The sequence below is a fragment of the Nicotiana tabacum genome, chromosome 3 (assembly GCF_000715075.1).
Source record: "Nicotiana tabacum cultivar K326 chromosome 3, ASM71507v2, whole genome shotgun sequence".
Taxonomy (NCBI): domain Eukaryota; kingdom Viridiplantae; phylum Streptophyta; class Magnoliopsida; order Solanales; family Solanaceae; genus Nicotiana; species Nicotiana tabacum.
In genome coordinates this window covers 92,089,935-92,112,586 of record NC_134082.1, presented here as the reverse complement: position 1 = coordinate 92,112,586, position 22,652 = coordinate 92,089,935, and the positions used below count along the sequence as shown (strand labels likewise).

At 35.0% G+C, this 22,652-nt stretch overlaps 1 long non-coding RNA gene across 1 annotated transcript; it reads right to left on the bottom strand.

Moving 5' to 3' along the window:
- Window positions 1-4,758: 4,758 nt before the first annotated feature.
- LOC107828090 (uncharacterized) lies at window positions 4,759-7,526 on the bottom strand. Its single transcript, XR_012707658.1, has 2 exons — window positions 6,791-7,526; window positions 4,759-5,226 (listed from the first exon to the last, which is right to left on the bottom strand). It is a non-coding gene; the product is annotated as an uncharacterized LOC107828090 (long non-coding RNA).
- Window positions 7,527-22,652: the final 15,126 nt, after the last annotated feature.

The following is a 22,652-nucleotide window of genomic DNA, read 5'->3' as shown; positions in this document are numbered from 1 at the left end:
ACGAAATGGACGCTAAAAAAGAAGTAAAAAATCACTTATTTAGATAACTAGATAAGCAAGAAGTTACAGTTTGATTGTTAACTAGTATTAGCACTCGCGCAGATGCGCGGACACTAACCATATTAAATATTTGAGTTATTTGGATTATATGTAAAAAAATCTTAAAATTTAAACCTTCTCGATAAATATAGATAATCATTGGATATTAATTAAGACATGAAAATGATTAAACATTTCTCAAATCTCCTAGTTATAATTCTATTTTTCTTTTTTAGTACCATTCTCGCCGGTGTCATTGGATAAAAAAAAATAATCAGAAAGCAAAATAATAACTCATATTTATGGCAAAACAATCAAAGGTTGAGACTATGAATGACTCTTTGTATACGACTTGACTCTTTTATTACTGCTTGAACTCTTATTTGGTGTGTTGATATATTCTAAAATTATTTCTATTTTAAATTTTCAGTTTTCTAAAATTTTATTTTTCAATAATAATTATTTTATAACAATGTAAGTGAAAATATTATCCTTAATTCAAAACTCATTTTAGTCGGCTATCTAGAATTTAAAAAGTTCTTTAGCCAGTGATTTTCTTTCTAGTATGACTCCATTTTGATATTTGACATTAACCATGTTAAATATTTGAGTTATTTGAATTATATGTAAATAACCTTAAAATTTAAATGTTCTAGGTAATTATAGATAATCGTTAGATATTGTTTATGAAACACTACATGAAAAAAGGCTAACATTTTCTCAAATCTCGTAGTGATAATTTTATTTTTGCACCATTCTTATTGGTGTCATTGGAACCTAAAAATAGTCACGAAATAATAACTTGTATTTATGAGCTCTGGAAAAGCACAAAGGTTGGCACAATATGAACGATTCTTTGGTTACGACGTGACTCTTTTACTACTACTTAAATTCTTATTTGGTATGCTATTATGTTTAAAACAAATATTTCTATTTTAAAATTTCAATTTCTACAATATTATATATATTTCAATAAATTAATTATTTTTATAATGATGCAAGAGAAGATATTATCCTTAATTTAAAATTCACTTTAATCGGCTAGCTAAAAATTTAAATGATTCTTTAGTCGGTAAATTTTATTTCAGTATGACTCCATTTTGAGTTTATCGATATCTCTAGCCACAAATTTCAAATTTTGAATACCCTTACATATACAGATTTTTTGTTCTTTGAATCATTAAATGTTAGATTAATTGATTGTTATTATATAACATTGCATATATTGTCTTAAAGCAATTTTTTTACCATGCTTGGCTTAACCTCAATGCAAACTACTTACATTATAATTAAATTCAAATTCGAATATCATATCACTTTGTTAGCAATAGTGTTTTTTTTAAAAACGACACACAATGTGAATAAAAAAATAAAATCTAAGATATCCTTATTTTATAATCTATGTATTTGAGTTGAAAAGAATATTTGAAATCGATGAGATCATCTTCCAAATTTTTTACACTCAACAAAGATGAAACAAAAGAAGAAATTCGTTGTCATCTCTTATTTATGATTTTTAGATTTTTCATACATTTTTTCTATATTTATTTTCTTTTAACCTATTTTTTTATGTTTTTTTTGTTACACAAAATTAAGTTATTTCGTAATAAAATGATGAGTTTTAATTGAAATTGTCTACATAAGAACTCTATTTATATTTTTAATCTTTGGTTGAAATTTTGTCATATTTTTCTTTTGACTTTATCTTATCAACCTAAACAGGGGCTCACCCAACCACTTAAACTAAAAAATTGAGGATGTGTAATTTATTTATAATTCATATATAACATATGTATAATCGTGTGTAATAGGTATATCATCTATGTATATTAGCTATAAAAAGTAAATAATAAATCTGGCCGGATATTTATGTAATAATCTATAAGATTTTGGTTTCTTGATTTTATCCATGATATGACTTCTATTAAAATTATTTTAAAAACTCTCTACTAAAATTTAAAAATATCTTATCTTTTATTTAAAAATTACATTATAATTAAAAAAATAATCCCATTTCGAAATAATTTGTTTACATTTTAAAAATAACTATTTCACGTCATACCAATTTTTTTAAATATACTTTTCGTTACACTTGAAAATCGCTATAGAAACCAATATCCCTCCTTTTGAATTCGAGAAAAAAATCTTTCACATAATCTAATGATTCAAAACTAATATTTTTCAAAGAAAAAAATACTGCACCCTTGCAATGTTGGTTTGACTGCAGCTAAATGAAGAGATTTCGGCTTATATCCTTCAATTCCTAGAAGGTGCTAAATAGAAATTAATCAATTATATAGTCAAAGTTTTGTTATTTGTTTGATGTCCATTTATATAAATTGACTCTTCAAACAAATATTTTTCAAAAAGAAAAAAAATAACTTGTGTTGAATATTGATTGATTTTTGTAATGTTTCTTTCTCCAGCATGTAGATTTACTTCATTATATATGCAAGTAAATTTTTATTAACTTTTAAACTTTTTTTTTGTTATAAACATAGACGTGTACCTTATATATTTTATTTATTTTAAAAGAAATTCGCTTTATTTAAATCTAGCTATAGTGTTTTAAAGAATTATAATTATAGGATTTTAAATGTAAAAGAGTTTATAGTTATATGGAGTATTATTTATTTATTTTTGCCAGAGGCGAAGTAGTATTTACATAATTTGAATTAAGATAACAAAAGTTCCTAATATAATTGTATATGATCACTAACCGAATTAAGTATGATAACATGTTAATAAAAGATATTCTTTTTATTTTAACATGGTAATAAAAGATATTTTTTTTATTTTAATTCAAATTTAAATTTTTATATATATATTTGACTAACATAATCAAATATAGAATAAAGTTACCATATACTATTGATATTTATTAGTTTGCCACTTGGCTTAACTACATAATCAATTATTTATGGCAACTTTATAGCTTTAATATATATATAGATATGAGAAATTAATTATATTCTTTCATAATAAACATTTAGAATTATCTATCTACTTTAATATATCAACTATTAAGTAAATATTTTAATGTTCTTATTCGTAATTTGACACTTAAATTTTGACCAAATGGTGGTGCATAGAGCTACCAAATGTATATTCATTAATATTGTAAGGGATGTCATTTTTCCAAAATGCAGGGTAACATTCTCCCCATTGTAATAATTAGATAGAGTAGTTTGGTAAGAGACAAATGAAATGAAATGTTTCTGTCAAGTGACCACCACCATCATTCGTGGTAATAATTTTAAGGAGAATTAGCAGCCTTTTCGTGATTAAATGATGACATTTTTATGCCTCTTACATTTATTGTTTTACGACTTTAAACCCTGAAAAGCATTTTAACATCATGAAATTCTGGCTCAACGTACCACAAAACCTGTAACTAAGCTGAATCGAGAATGATGTTTCGTCCACCACAGTACACCAGAAAAGATTTGTTAGGTTATTGTTTTTTGCGTTGGCTCTGTTGCCTCGTCCCTTTAAGTTCGTCTGTATATCTGAATTTTAGACGTTGTTACTTCAAGTTGGATAATTATATATATCATTTTGCAGTGCCTGGCAATTTTCTTATGCCCAAAGAAAGAAAACGTACATACACTAACAAACAGAGGTTGGACAGTCTTCATCTAAGACGAGGAATAATTCATGCGCCATCAATTAATGGAAAACATTCTTCTACTTGCTGAGTTAGCTAGTCGTTATCATTTATTTATTTAATTTGATGTTTTGGGTTGTTACATAATATGAGGCGGACCTAGTGCATAGACTACGGGTTTTCGGGACCCAGTAACTCTTGCGTAGACCCTATATTTATATTAAAAAATTCACCAAATATTGGTAAATATCTGACTGTGAACCCAGTTATTATTGCATATTAATATGAAATTACGGTAGGAACTCATAAGCCTCAAATCCTGGATCCGCCTCTACCCAATGCTCCAAGAAGAATGAATGGTGCACTTGGTTAAAATTATCAAAAGATATATTTCCCACTTAATATATTTTTTTCTCTTTTTTTTTAGTAGTGCACCCTGTACTAAATCTTTTGTTCCAGAAAGAAAAATGCTTTTCGGAATAAAATCTGTAAATCAAATGCATCTAAATATTTGGTACAAAATATTACTACTCCTATTTACAATTTTTATAATGCAAAAATAACTTAATTACCAACTACTAACATAGTTACTCGGTTAGTAGTATATATATGTTTTAAACATTTCATGCCAATGCTCACCGTGTCTTCATAAAATTCAAAGTAGGAGTAGTTCTAGTTCTAGATCTATCCCTATTTACACTTTATACTTTTAAAAATATTTAAAAAATCCGTGATAAGAAAAATTGTTTCACTTCCAAATCGCAGTGTCAATACTAAATGAACATGCATAGGTTGTTGAAGACCGTATTCAACTAGTGAGATTTCAATCATTACCTCGATCATAATTATACCTTGCGGATGAGATATTCAAGACCATATTGTGTATAAGGTATACTTTCCTAATGTTAAACATAGACATAAATCATCATCTGAACAAAGATCAAGAGCCATTAAAATCGGCTTATTTCAATAAACTTCTTGTGTTACAAGTAAAACAAGATAGATTTAAGTTATATACACTAACAGTATAATGACAAATAACAAATTAGTTATCATTCTTATTTGGCGCCGAAATAATGTTCATTAGAGATTTAACTAAAATTACCCAAAAATGATTTGATAATTGTATAAATATTATTTTTTCAGCGCATGCGCAGTTGCATAGAAATCAAACTAAAGAAACATGCATGTGGAGTTGCATCTGAAGCCTGTAGTGTAAAAGACAAAAAGTTATTGACAATAGCGAGTCATAAGCGAGGCAATGATGAGCAGTCATGAGTACAATCGTGCTATACTCCTACTGATGGGCAATATGAGACGTACACTTAAAACCTTGTGAGCAACTTTCTAAGCAGCTTCCTTGGCATGCTTATTAATTTCCTCTTCAGCTACAACTATCAGTTTGTTTTCCACCCATATATGAACCATTTGAGGGATGGACATATCAAATTGGAAATTTGCTTCCTCCCCACTACAAGATCAAAATCAGTTAGCTCTATTACTAGAACAAACTTAATTCATCACTCGAGGACACTCTTGAGGAAAAACAATGGAAGCCTTCACAGCTGCATGCATGCTAACTGACAAATTAAGGTTCACATTCATCAACTACGACCTCAATATAACATAGATATGTATGGCTGAAACACTAAATTTCACACAGATACTAAATTCTAAACCCCATAAAGTACAATGAATTTAGTGTAAAAACTTTAAAGGTTCAATCAACAAGTTAATAAGTCTTGAATCCGATCCGCCGCCCAATGTTCTTGACTACATACTTTACTGATCATTTGTCATGCATATGCGCTAACAAGGACTTGCATCTTGTAAAAGGGAACGAAGTAGAGAAAGGAAGCCAGGGATACTGTAAATCAAAGGACTTAAGCTTGGTACTCTCCAGTATCAGAAAAGGCAAAACTTTATGAATTTAATGGCATCAACTTTTTAGAAAAAAGACAGAGAAATCAGAGACTAGAAAACACTTGCATACATGAGAACGAAATTCGTCCACATCGAAAAAAGTAAGGAATGCTTCTTTCTCAGTGTACTGGATTATTTGATGCTCGAAAGCAGTAAGCCAGTGAGTACTGATACACTCGTGAAATTAAAGCAGTACGCCAGTGGTATGTGCTAGATTTTTACCATCACTTAGTCATGATTAATTACTAGCATTACTATACAGTATATCACATCATTTAAACATACGATTATTTGATGTAAACACCGAACACAAATAATGATGTAAACATAAGTATATACACTACTCTACTTATACCCCTAATCCCTCCAACAATTTTATATTAACTTAAACTAGCACTCCATATGCATATATTACTATTTTAATTTCATTATGATCCTCAACAATCCAAGTGAACCACACGTAAAGCAAAACTCTAGACCTGAAAGTTCAGATCTGTTGTTTTGCCTTTAATTTGGCATTCCATCTCAACTAATTAGCTGTTGGCAAGTCCAAGAATAATATTACTGCCAAGCTCATGATCATTACTTCCAAGGATGTACACTATGTTCGCTAATACACCAATAATTACTAACAATATATACCCCCAACTGATCATTTCTTCTTCAGTTCTTCTATATCATGGAAACTAAGACCCAATATGTTATTGTCCCTTGATACTTAAGACCAATCACGACTACTAATAAAATAAGACTAGTAACCAAAAACTCTTTTACAAGTACAAGAATATCATGATGCAAAGGATGCATGCGTAATTGCTCTTATATATATACACACCTATATTTTAATTTGTCTCTAAGCAAATGCAATCATACAGGAGTAACACGTATCCAGTAGCAGCTAAAAAATTTTCTACCAACCTTTAATCAACTAAATTAGTGATGAGATTGTGCCATTACTGCTCATCAAACCCTAATTTCACAAGAAGGTAAGATTTGATAATACCTTCATTTCTCATGATAATATTTTGAAGATCTATGCTAGAATCTCTGCCTCAATAGTAGATCGAAAGCATTAGAAAGTATACCATTCAAAGGATCCGAAACTATACGTTGTTAAGAGATACAATTAGGATAAAACAGATCCATTTAATTGAGATGCACCAACACGTACCACACCTAAAAACTTCAATTAAAAAAAAAAAACTACAAATAAATACAAACCGAGCTGCAGCAGTTGATAAAACCGTATTCTTTCTTTTCTTGAAGTAGCAAAAGTAACCAGCAATAATCCTTGACCAGTTATCCAAAAGATCGATCAATCTAGAGTAGGCAGGTTCTATATAACTTTGAGAAGCTAGAAAAGAGAATAATACCCTAGTTGTAGAAATGAAACTAAAGAGAGTGCTTTGCTTGAAATAGCAAATTAAAGGATCGGATCGGACCACGAAGCTTGATTCCCCCACAAAGAAAAAAAGTGACTTTTGAAGAGTCATTCATTTCAATGTCTTGAGAAGCTAGAGCTAGTCAAAATTAATAAAAACAGTACTCTTTATTTCTTCATCTTCTTCTTCGTCATCATCATCCTCAAGAAGAAAAAGAAGATGTCCACGTTTTTTCTGACGACTACTGATGTTAGTGCTCGAACAAGAAAGTGGTGGTGATGATAATGATGATGTTTGGTGGTGGAAATAATGATGACGGCGGTGAGGTTTTGGTCTCGGTGGTGGTGATGATTCAGAGGACATTATGATTGCTTTGGCGTTGAAAGGTTAAGGAAAGATAGGTCAGAAAGATAAATATATAGTATAACCTTATAAGCTTCTCTCAATGTTTTTCGTGCAGTCTTTTTCTTTACCCTTTATTACTAGCTAGGAGAGAGCGTCTTCCGATAAGGAGAGAGAGAATTTGTGGAAAAGAATCCTCATCATTCACTCCTCTTCCATCATAAGTGTAACACTTTTGGAACTAATTTTTCACATTATATTATATTATGTTATACTAATATGTATCTCTCTAATTTCACTTCGTTACATCAGCCAAAATATTTCAAAATAAACCAAACTTTTATAAAAAGATTTGAAAGTCATTAAATATTCTCTGTGTTCCAATCATGTAATGCACTCTTCAATTTAGTGGGTCCTAAATGATACTTTCTATATTTAAAAAATAAATTAACATTAAATTTTTTATTTTTATAAAATACTTTATCAGCACACAAATATTTATACACTGTTTAAATTATAAATTTAAACAAATTCTTATATTTTGTGTTTTGTCAAAGTATATCACATGAAAAATGGGATAAAGAAAATAACAATCTTCTGCATCTTTTTTATTTAAGTTTTAAATTTTATAAACTGACAATATAAAGGAATTTAAATAAAAAACAACAATAATACAAAGAAACTTAATTAAAAAAAAAGAGAAACACTATTATTTGCTATAACAGGTTATCTAAAATATTAGTGGTTTAAAAAAGTGTTATATTGTTAATATATGTAATAAGTTATTTTACGTAACTGTTCCGCAATAACATACATTTTTTAAAAATCAAATTATCTTTATTTTCCCTTTGCGTAAAAAATATTTTAATTTCACAAAACAGCTAGCTCGTTCTTTTTTTGTACTTGGAACTTTTTTCTTAATTAAGTACCACAAAATATCACTAATTTAAAGTTCATAATTTTCTTATAGAAATAATGGAAGACTGAAAAAATTGGTAAACTGTCCTAGTTTCTAAATGATGATATGGAGTATAACTTTGTGACATAAACTTTCATCCATCCGAAAGAAGCTTACTTTTTTCTCGTCGAGTTGTCTCAATTTACTTCAACTGTTCAGAAAAAAATAAAAACCAGCTAGTAACATTTACTCTAACTAAACAATAGAATAGGGCCAAAAGAAAGGATACTCTTCAGTACAATCGCATGTGGTGTTCGGAAATATATAATAGCAACAAGTTTATGTGGAGGTTTAGCTACCTTAAAATGAAAAGTTGTGCCTCATATTTAATTATTTGAGATAATTAGGAGTTAGGGCTTCTTTCCACTACTCCACTTTTCATGTTTATATGTAATTATAAATACTCAGAATCAAATCATGATGTCCAAAGTCCCCTCACCCGTCACTCGTGTCAAATTAACTTTACGAGCTGGACATAGCATATCGCACTGTTGGCACAATGTACATAATTGGTGCATTACATCTTTCAACCAGTGCAGATATATATAGGTTCTCTAACAAATAAAATCACTTAATTTATCCTATGTTCAATAGACATTTGAGCTGATGTATAGAACATAACGTATATATCTCTATATTCTTGTACACGGATATGATAGATGTGTCCTTTGAGAAGGACTAAAGAGCCTCTACTCCGACGAAAATATATACTACATATATATAACATGCTAGGTAAAACATGTTAAAATATAAAGTTATATTCTTTTTTTTTCCCTTGAAAATGGATAGGTCAAACTTGAATTCAGGACCTTTTGTGTTATGAACTTCTGATACCATAGTTAATTGTGTGATTATTTTATTTAAAAATTCAAAACACACTTTTAATTAGGAGTATTTAATTAAATCTTGGGTACATTATATCCGTGGTAGTTAGAGTTTGGGTTCAGTGAAGTGATTATATTTCGGACAAACTTTTATGTGGTACAACTACACGTAGAAGCAGCAGAAAAGAGAGTCACAAAAATGGCGAAGCAAGGAATGAAGAATTCCCCGACATACCAACGCCTAACTATCCATTTGGCTGTATTGCACGCTGCAAACTGTATACACTGCAGAAGCAGAAGCAACCGAGTACACAACAGAGAGCTTTGGCTCTCATCCAAAATACAGGAAGAAACATGGAGCCTACCACGGAAATGTGAGAAAGGCACTTGACACCAAAAACAGAGAGGGCATAAACCTAGAGCTAGAGCCGGGGTCCACTTAGAACGATAATATTTACTTGCAACTTATGTTTACATAATTACATTGTTAAATAATTTAATTTTAATTAAGGGTAAAAAATTAAAGTAAGAATATATTATTTTTAAACATAATTAAATGAAAAATATCTATCTATATCTATCTGTCACGACCCGGAATCCCAATCTCGGGGATCATGATGGCGCCTAACATCCACTTGCCAGGCAAGCCGACGTGAGATAGTTAGTCAAATTTTAACAGTTTAAATAAAATGATGATAAATAACGAGAGATAGGAGCTCAATCTAATATAGGAGCTCAATCTAATACAATACCAGTATAAGTCATGTAATAATAACTACTCCCAAAGATTCAGAGTCACGAGTACACGAGCAACTAGAAGTTCTACAAACAGAGTCTGAAATAAATACAATTGTTTCGAAGGAAATGAACCGTAAAAAAGGGAAGAGGACGGGGACTTCAAGGTCTGCGGACACCAGCAGATCTACCTCAAGTCTCTGTATGCAATGATTCGAGCTGACGCGCCTCACGCACCGCTGGGACCAATATCAAAATCTGCACAAGAAGTGTAGAAGTGTAGTATGAGTACAACCGACCCAATGTACTCTGTAAGTGTCGAGCCTAACCTTGACGAGGTAGTCACGAGGCTATGACAAGACACCTACACAAATAAATATGTATGTATTACCTTCGTGCACTTAGCTCATTCTCACCCAATATATATATATATATATATATATATATATATATATATATATATATATATATATATATATATCAGAAACCATCCCAATTAACAATGTACAACTGGGAGGGGACATGCGAAAGCGGAAGAGTATGATAACTACAGCGGAGTAACATCACATAACAGCCAAATAAATCATCAACAATGAAGACAGATAAACCGATGATATAAAAATGGAACGGCACTACCTTTCATGCTTTTACTCTCATCCTTACCATGAAATGATAACATAAGTAAAGTGAAATGGTACGACATCACCCTTAGTGCTTTTACTCTCGATCTCACCATGTAACAATGAATAAATGAAATAAATGGTATGACATCACCATTCGTGCTTTTTCTTTCTTCATCGCCATAATATGATGAATAAATAATATAAATGGAACGACATCACCCTTCGTGCTTTAACTCTCTTCCTCACTGTGTATAAATCAATAAATGAGATAAATACAATGACATGATATCATCCTTCGTGCTTTAACACTCTTTCTTACCATGTAATAAAAATAATTTCAATTCAGAAAGTAAATAATGCAGAGATTTGTATTTAACATCAAATATGATGCCAAAGTACCAAACTTCAACTTTCAAAATACCTAACAATTACTAAATAAGCAATAATTACATAAGGAATGATCAAATAAGTAATAATCTAACATAAGCATAGATATCATGATGAAAGAAGCAATAAATCACAAGGAAACAAGTTCCACCCGCATGCTTTAACCCAAAAATAATGCATAAGTACTCATCACCTCACATGTATGTTGTACCCACAAATTAAACACGTAGAAAATAAACAAACAATTCCTAATCCCTCAAGTCAAGGTTAACCAAGGCACTTGCCTCGCTTTGCAATCAAATCGAAGCTCAACTAGTGCCTTTCCTCTAAAATTCGCCGCCAACCCAACCGAATCTAACCAAAATCGACTTAATATCAACAAACAATGCTAGGAAAGTCAATTACAATACATAAAACTAAGCTCTTTACACTTTTTTCAAAAAGTAAACAAAAGTCAACCCCAAGCCTGCTTGGTCAAAACCCGAGATGAGCAAAACCCAATCACCCATTCACCCCTGAGCCCGGTTATGTAATTAGTTTCAAAATCTAACCTCAATTCGAGGTCTAAATCTCAAATTTACAAAAAATTCAAATTTTACCCAAATCCCTAATTTCTACCATGAAAATCCTAGGTTTAATGTTAAAAATGCGTGGAAAGTAATGAGTAATTGAAAAAAAATCAATTAAACTTGCTTACCAATGAATTTAGGAAGAAAATCTCTTGAAAAAATCGTCTCTAGGATGTTTAGGGTTTAGAGTTACCCCTTTTTACCTAGTTACAGTTATCACAATTGCTAACTATCAATTGCGATCAACTCTTTGCAAAAGCAAAAAAGTCACTGAGCCTGCTTTCGTCGCAAATGCTATGCATTTATGACAAATGCGAACCAAGGCTGTCCGCAAATGGGAATAATCGGCTCACAAATGCGAGTCCGGCCCAATTTTCTTCCAGTTGCAAATGCGACATTAAAGCTCGCAAATGTGAACTTGCCCACCAACGCATCTGAGAACTTAACTTCGTAAAAGCAAAGCTGACCCAGCCCCCACCAACGTCGCATATGCGAGCCTGACCTCGCATTTACGAACCGGTCCTTGCAAATGCGAGATCTGCAGACCTGATGCACCAACATTCTTCTAAGTTCAAAAATCACTCTGTAACCTATCCAAAACTCACCCGAGCTCTTCGGGCTCCTAACCAAACATGCACACAAGTGTAATAACATCATACGAACTCGCTCATGCAATCAAAACACCCAAATAACACCTAGAACTATGAATCAGACGTCAAAATAAATGATATTTTCTAAGAAACTTAAGAATATGTAATTTTATAACCGAACGTCCGAATCACGTCAAACAAACTTTGTTTTGCACCAAATTTTGCAAACAAGTCATAAAAACTAAAACGAACCTATACCAAGTTTTGAAACCGTAATCTGAATCCTGTAACAATAAATAGTCAAACTTATGAATTCTTTTAGCCTTCAAATTACTAGTTTTTAACAAATTGCGTTAAATCAAGTTAGGGACTCGCCGAGTTTTCGATTCCGGACATTCGACCAAGTTCCAAATCACGATAAGGAACCAATAAGATTGTCAAAATACTGATCCGGGTTCGTTTACACAAAACATTGATCATAGTCAACTCAAATGAGTTTTAAGGCAAAATTTCACATGTTTATCAATTTTTCAAATAAAAAATTTCTGAATAAGGACACAGACTGCAAATGCAAAATCGAGGAAGGCTAAATGTAGCTATTTGAGGTCTCGAAGCACAGAAATGAAGGGTAAAACTATAAATGACCTATCGGTTATCACATTCTCCATCTCTAAAACAAATGTTCTTCCTCGAACGGACATAGAAAGGTACCTGGACTGATAAAAGGTGTGGATATCTACTCCAGATGTCCGACTCAGACTCTTACGTGGCTGCCTCGATCGGCTGACCTCTCTAATGCACTCGAACTGAAGGATAACTCATAGACCTCAACTGGCGGACCTGCCAAGCTAGAATAGCCACCGACGCCTTCTTATAAGTCAAATCCTTGTCTAATTGGACTGAGTTGAAATCTAACACATGGGACGGATCGTCGTGATACATTCGGAGCATGGACACATGGAAAAGTGGATGGATTGCTGATAAACTAGGTGGCAATGCCAGTCTATAAGCCACCTCGCCCACTCTCTCAAGAATCTCAAAGGGTCCGATATACCTAGGTCTCAACTTTCCCTTCTCTCCGAACCTCATCACACCCTTCATGGGAGAAACCCGAAGCAATACCCTCTCTTTAACCATAAATGCAACATCACAAACTCTACAATCGACATATATCTTCTGCCTAGACTGAGCAGTGTAAAGTCGATCCTGAATAATCTTGACCTTATCCAATGCATCTTAAACCAAATCGGAACCTAATAACCGAGCCTCTCCCGGCTCAAACATCCAACTGGCGAACGATACCACCTCCCGTATAATGCCTCATAAGGGGCCATCTGAATGCTCGACCGATAGCTGTTATTGTAGGAAAACTCTGCAAGCGGTAAGAACTGATCCTATGAACCCTAGAAATCCATAACGCAAGCATGAAACATATCCTCCAATATCTGAATAGTGCGCTAGAATTGTCCGTCCATCTGGGGATGCAATGATGTACATAACTCAACCTGCATGCCTAACTCAGGTTGTACGTACCTCCAGAAGTGCAAGATAAACTGCGTATCTCAATCAGAAATGATACACACGGGAACACCGTGAAGACGCATGATCTCATGGATGTAGATCTTAGCAACCTCTTTGAAGAATAATTAACTACTACTAGAATGAAATGTGCTGACCTAGTCAACCTGTCCATAATGACCCAAACTGCGTTGAACTTCTTCTGAGTCCATGGGAGCCCACTCCTCCTTCTCCTTTAGGATATGATCCTCCTTGGTCCTTTTTACATAACATTCTCGGCTGCCTCCGGTTCAGTAGGTCGGTCGCCCTCTAACAATAAAATCCATAATAATATGCTCCCACTTCCTCTTAGGAATCTCTAGCCTCTAAAGCAGACCACCAGGCATCTGATGCTCATACTTCACTTGTTGACAATTCAGACACCGAGCTACAAATGCAACTATATCCTTCTTCATTCTCCTTAACCAATAATGCTACCACAAGTCTTGATACATCTTGGCGGCACTCGGATGAATAGAATACTGGGAACTATGGGCCTTCTCAAGAATAAACTCACGAAGACCATCTATATTGGACACATAAATACACCCCTACATCCACAAAACCCCATCATCTAGAACAGTGCCTACTTGGCACCACCGTGTTGCACCGTATCCTTAAGGAAAATCAAATGGGGGTCATCATACTGACACTCTCTAATGTGCTCATACAAGGAAGATCGAGAGATTGTGAAAGATAGAACACGATTGGGCTCCGAAACATCTAACCTCACAAATTGATTGGCCAAATCCTGAACATCTGTTGCTAGCTGTCTCTCAACAATTGGAATATATGCAAGGCTGCCCCTGCTCATAGCCTTTCTACTCAAGGCATCGGCCACCATATTGGCCTTCCCGGGATGATACAAAATGGTGATAGCATAGTCTTTCAATAGCTCCAACCACCTTGTTTGCCTTAAGTTGAGATCCTTATGCTTGAACAAATACTGTAGACTCCGATGATCCGTAGTACCTCACACGACACGCCGTAAAGATAGTGCCACCAAATCTTTAGTGCATGCACAATGGTTGCCAACTCTAAGTCATGGACATGGTAATTCTTCTTATGAACCTTCAACTGCCGCGACGCATATGCAATCACCCTTCCATCCTACGTCAATACTGCATCAATCCCAATACATGATGCATCAAAATACGCTATGTAGGATCATTATCCTTTGGGTAACACTAACACTGTCGCCGTAATCAAAGTAGTCTTGAGCTTCTGAAAGCTCAACTCACACTCATTCGACCATTTGAATGGGGCAACCTTCTAGGTCAATCTAGTCAATGAGGCTGCTATGGATGAAAATCCCTCTATGAATTGGAAATAATAACCCGCCAAATCTCTGTAGCTGAAGTAGGTCTAGACCAGTTCTGAACTGCCTCAATCTTCTTAGGCTCCACCTTTATGCCCTCTGCCAATACAACATACCCCAAAAAGGCGACTAAGTCTAACCAACACTTACACTTGGAAAACATGGCATATAACTGACTATCCTTCAAAGTCTGAAGTACAATCCGAAGATGTTGCTCGTGCTCCTCTCGACTACGGGAGTAGATTAAGATATCATCAATGAACACAATCATAAAGGAATCTAAATAGGTCTTAAACACCCGGTTCATAAAATCCATAAATGTTGCTGGGGTATTTGTCAACCCAAATGACATCACTAGGAATTCATAAAGCCCATACTAAGATCGAAAAACCATCTTAGGGACATCGAATTCCCTAATCTTCAACTATTGATACCTAAACCTTAAATCAATCTTCGAAATCACCTTGGCACCCTGAAGCTAATCAAATAAGTCATCAATCCTCGGTAATGGATACTTGTTTTTGATAGTGACCTTGTTCAACTGTCGATAGTTTATACACATCCTCATTGAACCATCTTTCGTCTCCACAAACAAAATAGGCATACCTAGGTGAGACACTAAGTCTAATGAACCCCTTATCAAGAAAATCTTGCAACTGCTCTTTCAATTTCTTCAACTCTGACCGGACCATACGGTATGGTGGAATAGAAATGGGCTAAGTGCCCGAAGCCAGATCAATACATGAGTCGATATCTCTGTTGGGTGACATTCCCGGCAGAGTTGCAAGAAGTACCTCTGGAAACTCATGTACAACTGATACTGAATCAATGGAAGGAACCTCTGCACTCAAATCATGAACATAAACCAAATAAGCTAGACACCCTTTCTCGACCATACGTCGAGCCTTCACATAAGAAATAACCTTGCTGGTAGAGTGGCTAGGAGTCCCTCTCCACTCTAATCGAGGCAAACCCGACATGGCTAAGGTCACCGTCTTGGCTTGATAATACAATATAACATGATAAGGTGACAACTAATACATACCCAAGATAACATCAAAATCTACCATATCAAGAAGCAGAAGGTGTACATTAGTCTCAAGACTCCCAATAGTAATCACACATGAGTGATAAACACGATCTACAACAATAGAATCTCCCATAGGCGTGGACACATACACAAAGCACTCAAAGAATCACGAGGCACAACCAGATATGAAGCAAAATAGGATGACACATAGGAACAAGTAAAGCCCGGATCAAATAGAATTGACTTTATGGAAAACTGGAACAATACATGTGATAATGACGTTAGATGACTGGGCCTCAGGTCTAGCTGGGAAAGTTTAAAATTGGGGCTGGGCTCCACTACTTTAACCAACGTCTTTGGGACGACCTCTAGATGGCTGGCCTCCACCTGTAACGGCTTGACCTCCACCTTTAATGGCTTGACCTCCACCTCTGACTGCCTGGCCCCTGCCTGTAACTGGTTGAGTGGGTGGTGGAGAAACCAGTGCCGGAATCAGGCACGAGAGCCCTACTGCTGCACATCGCCCTGAGATCTGGGGTAAAATCCAGCAAGGTGCCTCAGATCCCCACAAGTATAACAAGCTCTCGACTGTTGACCCTAGAACTGGCCCTGTTGACCTGGGTAACCACCATGATAAGTCTAGATCAGAAGTGTACTAATAGGAGCTGGTGGTGCACTGTAAGCTAGCTGCTCAGGATGAGACACATAAGGACCCCAACTACCCGAATCACCGTGGAACAGCCTGGGAGGATGGACTCTACCAAAAGTACCCTCGCCTATAGATGAGTCACCACTAAACCCACCGAAATGGTAAGGCCTCTTATCAAACACCTACCCCCTCTCTTGACCACAAACCATCTCGATCCGTCTGGCAATATTTACGGCCCTTTAAAAGTAATATCATCTCCAGTCTCCTTGTCCATCTGTAACCTGATAGTGAAAGTGAGTCCATCAATGAATCTCCTCACCTTCTCCATCTCAGTAGGAAGCAATATAATGACATGGCGACCTAGGTCCACAAATCGAGCCTCGTATTGGGTAACAGTCATATTACCTTGCTGAAGGCGCTCAAACTACCTGTGGCAATCCTCTCTCAGAGTGATAGGGATGAATATCTCTAGAAATAGTTGTGATAACTGACCCAGGTAAGTGTAGGCAAACCAGCTGGTCTATTCAACATATAATCCCTCCACCATCTCTTGGCGGAACTAGTAATTTAAAACACTGCAAAATTGACCACGTTGGTCTCAACTATACCCATGTTCCACAGTACCTCATGGCAACGGTCTAGATAATCTTATGGGTCCTCAGAAGATGCACCACTAAAATGAACAAGAAAGAGCTTGGTATACTTATCCAACCTCAACAGAGCCTCAGTAGACATAGTGGGCCTATCACCGGCCTGTACCACAACAACCGACTAAACTACCCTAACTGGTGGGGTTGCTAGAGTCTGATATTGGGGAGCTATCTGCTCCAAGAGTTTGTGCTCCTCCCCCATCCCGATAGACGGCTGGTGCCACCGGGAATGCACTGGTTTGGGGCCACACTCTCCATAAGGCCCACCAAATGGACTAGAGCGTCCTAAAGCACTGGAATGACTATGAACCCCTTCGAGACCTGAGCTAGTCCGACGGGTACAGTCTGAGCTGGATCCCCTTCCTTGTGATCAATCCGAACATCCAGTACGGGTGCTACCAGGCTGAGTTCTGCCTCTGCCTTGGCCTCGGCCTAGACTTATGCCCTTGATCGTAGTTGTCACTAGGGGCTCCGACTCATGTCCGGTTACAGATGTTATGCGTGTTCTCTCCATCTGCGAGAGAACAAGAATAGAATAGTTCAATAATAATTGATAGAATAAAGTCGCACGATAGTGAAGGAAAGATGTGAAATTCTTCCTAAAATCCATAGCCTCTTGAAGATAAGTACAAACGTCTCCATACCGATCCTCCAGACTCTACTTAGCTTGCTCGTGACACACGAGACCTAGGCAACTTAGGAATATAATACAACTTGTCACGACCTGGAATCCCAACCTCAGAGTCATGATGGCGCCTAACATTCACTTGCTAGGCAAACCGACGTGAGATAATTAAATAGCCAAATTTTAACAGTTTAAACAAAATGATGATAAATAATGAGAGATAGGAGCTCAATCTAATATAATAACAACATAAGTCATGTAATAATAACTACTCCCAAAGATCTAGAGTCACAAATACACGAGCAACTAGAAGTTCTACAAACAAAGTCTGAAATAAATACAACTGTTTCGAAGGAAATGAATAGTAAAATAGGGAAAAAGGAAAGGGACTTCAAGGTCTGCAGACGCCAGCAGATCTACGTCAAGTCTCCGTATGAAATGATTCGAGCTGACGCACCTCACGTACCGCTAGGATCAATACTAAAATCTGCACAAGAAGTGCAGAACTGTAATATGAGTACAATCGACCCAATGTACTCCGTAAGTGTCGAGCCTAACTTTGACGAGGTAGTGACGAGGCTATGATAGGACACCCACATAAATAAACCTATACAAGTATATGTATATACATAAAAAGCATAAACACAACAAATATTAACTATGTACATATGGGAGGGGACATGCGAAAGGGGAAGGGTACGATAACTATAGCAGGAGTAGCATCACATAAAATCCAAATAAATCATCAACAAATAAAAATGGCACAAACATTACGCTTCATGCTTTTACTCTCACCATTACCGTGAAATGATGACATAAGTAAAATAAAATGGCACGACATCACCCTTTGTGTTTTTACTCTTGATCTCACTATGTAACAATGAATAAATGAAATGAATGGCACAACATTATGATTCATTCTTTTTCTCTCTTCCTCGCCATAATATAATGAATAAATAATATTAATGGCACGACATTACCCTCCATGCTTTAAATCTCTTCCTCACTATGTATAAATCAATAAATGAGATAAATGCAATGGCACGACATCACCCTTTGTGATTTAACACTCTTCCTTATCATGTAATAAAGATAATATAAATTCGGGAAGCAAATAATGCAGAGATTTGTATTTAACGTCAAATATGATGCCAAGGTACCAAACTTCAACTTCCAAAATACTCAACATTTATTAAATAAGCAATAATTATGGAAGGAATGATCAAATAAGCAATAGTCTAATCCAAGCATAGATATCATAATGAAAGAAGCAATAAATCACAAGGAAACAAGTTCCACCCGCATGATTTAACCCAATAACAACGCATAAGAACTCGTCACCTCACAAGTACATTGTACTCATTCATTAAACATGTTGCAAATAGGCAAACAAGTCCTAATCCCTCAAGTCAAGGATAACCATGACACTTACCTCGCTCCATAATCAAATCAAAGCTCAATCGAGGCCTTTCCTCTAAAATTCACCTTCGAACCAACCGAATCTAGCTAAAATTGACTTATTATCAACAAAAAATGCTAGGGAAATCAGTTACAATACATAAAACTAAGATCTTTACACTTTTCCCAAAAAGTCTTCAAAAGTCAACCCCGAGCTCGCTTGGTCAAAAGCTGAGATTTGGATTAAAAACCAATCAACTATTTACCCCCGAGCCTAGTTATGTAATTAGTTTCAAAATCTGACCTCTATTCGAGGTCTAAATCCCAAATTTACAAAAATTCCTAATTCTACCCAAATCCCAAAATTCTTCCATAAGAATCCTTGAAAACTAATGGGTAATTGAAAAAAAATAGTTTAAAGTTGCTTACCAATGAATTTAGGTAGAAAATATCTTGAAACAATCGCCTCTAGAGTGTTTAGGGTTTGAAAAAAATGAGCTAAATCCCATTTTTTCTCTTTTACCCAGCTGCAGTTATCGCAATTGCGAACATCAACTCTTCACAAAAATGAAAAATTCACTAAGCCTACTTTCTTTGCAAATGCGAACCAAGGCTATCCGCAAATACGAATAATCGACTTGCAAATGCGAGTCTGCCCCAGTTTTCTTCTAGTCGCAAATGCGACACTAAAGTTCGCAAATGAGAACTTTCCCACCATCGCATCTGCTAAAGTTCACAAATGAGAACTTTCCCACCATCGCATCTGCTAAAGTTCACAAATGAGAACTTTCCCAACATCGCATCTGCGGACTTAACTTCACAAAAGCAAAGCTGACCTATCCCCCACAAACGTCGCATATGCGAGCCTGACCTTGCATTTGCAAACAGGTCCTCGCAAATGCGAGATCTGCAGACCTGATGTACCAACATTCTGCGAACTTAACTTCACAAAAGCAAAGCTGACCTAGTCCCCCACCAACGTCGCATATGCGAGCCTGACCTTGCATTTGCAAACAGGTCCTCGCAAATGCGAGATCTGCAGACCTGATGTACCAACATTCTTCTATTTTCAAAAATCACTTTATAGCCTATCCGAAACTTACCCGAGTCCCTTGGGCTCCAAATCAAACATTCAAATAAGTGTAATAATATCTTAAGAACTCACTCGCAAGATCAAAATACAAAAATAACACCTAGAACTACGAATTGGACATCAAAATGAATGATATTTTCAAAGAAACTTAAGAACATGTAATTTTACAACCGGACGTCCAAATCATAACAAAAAACTCCGTTTTGCACTAAATTTTGCAGACAAGTCATAAATACTTGAAAGAAACTATACCAAGTTCTGGAACTGTATTCCGAACTCGGTAGAAATAAATTCAACCTACAATCAAACTTAGAAATTCATTTAGCCTTCAAATTACTAGTTTTTCACAAATTACGTTAAATTAAGTTAGGGATTCCCGAATTTGATTCCAGGCATATGCTCAAGTCCTAAATTACGATACGGACCGACCGAGACTATAAAAACACAGATCTAGGTCCTCTTACACCAGACGTTGACCATGGTCAGCTCAAATGAGTTTTAAGGCAAAATTTCTCATGTTTATCAATTTTACACATAAAATTTTTCTGAAAAAGGATACAAATTGTGCACGAAAATTGAGGAAGGCTAAACGGAGATATTCGAGGTCTCAGAGCACAAAAATGAAGGTAAAACTATAAATGACCTATCCGGTCATCACACTATCAATATCTATATCTATCTATATACGAAGCCCCTTAGTGAATTGTTGGCCGCCTTTCTTTACCTTTTAAAAATATAGTTTAAACTTGATAAAATAGTCATTTAATTCTTTTCCTAATATTTAAGACCTAGAATTCATTGAAATTTGGTTATTATATCTTTCTTTATTTAAACTAGGTAACTAATTTTTAGAACAATAAAATTGATAAAAAGTTTAACGTAAATAAATATTTAAAAAGTCAATTTGTAATATTTGTATAAAATTTATAGACGTTAGTCTAAAGTAGGTTTATACATGGCAACTGAAAAGTGACATCCTAGTGGTACTCAAATTGCAAGAAAATATAACAGTAATAAGTAATTGTTTGAACAAGATTTTACTTTATTTAGTATTTGCAATAAATTACATTAATGTATTGTAACTATTCTAACGTTGCCGTCAGGCAAGCCAACGGTAGACTAGTCACGTGATTTCATCTTTTTTTTTTTTAAAAAATAAATTCTTACAAGTGATTAAACTTTCCTTAAAATTAAAAATTTTGAGAAATAATATATTTGAAATAAATAACGCGAAAGCAACTGAGGGAAACCATAATCATGAAATAAAAACAAAAACCACGAGTCTATTAATGTGTGTGCCAAGACCTGATGTCACAAGAGTATGAGATACTAGTAGAATATATAAAAGATCACTACTCTACTGTCTGAAATAAAATAGACAGAACAATAACAATAGAAAGACACCGACTTCTGCAGAACGGCTCGGAAGGGTAGCTCACCGTGTAGTCTCATACCAGGAGTCAAGCGTGCGTGCCGGACTGATAACCAGATGTACCTGCCTCAGATCTTGCATATTTAAGTGCAGAAGTGTATCGTGAGTACATAAACAACATGTACCTAGTAAGTATCCAGTCTAACCTCGAAGAAGTAGTGACGAAGGGTCAACCTTGACACTTACTATGGGCTAACAATGATATATCAAAATTTTATACTAAGCATGGATTACATGAATAATACTGAAAACTCAATAACAGGAAATAGTAAATACTCCTTTCACAAATATTAAGTCCCAAGTTTATTTTCATCATTTAACAGTTTGTATCTCAAGGCATTTAAGTAATATTAATTATGAATAATTCCAAAGATTTATCATGCGCAAATTATGCCGAGGTCATACAGCCAGATCCAACATAATATTTAAACTATGCACTACCGAGGGTTGAACAACACGAACCATAGATGCATCTATCTGCTACCGAGGCGTTCGGCCCACTCCACAAATAGAAAATAGTTCAAAGAAACACAAATTTTCAATAACAGTCAAGTGTCTCATTTACAACTTTAAATATGTGAAATTTAACCTTTTACAATTCTTTTACAACTTTCAATATGACTTAAGTTATTATATTATCAAGTAGGGGTAAACATTGCAGGTATAACATGATATGGGTCCTATACTACCCGAACAATAGCATAATTAGTAGCTACGTACGGACTTTCGTCACCTCGTACATACGTAGCCTCCCACACATAGGTACACATAATTATTTAATTCACATATGGGGTTAATTTCCTCTTATAAGGTTAGAAAAGAGACTTATTAAAGCCGACTTTTCGGTCCAAGGTTATGCTCAAACCCTCAATTTGGTGCCGAACAATCCAAAACTATTCAAATAGTGTATAAACTAATCAA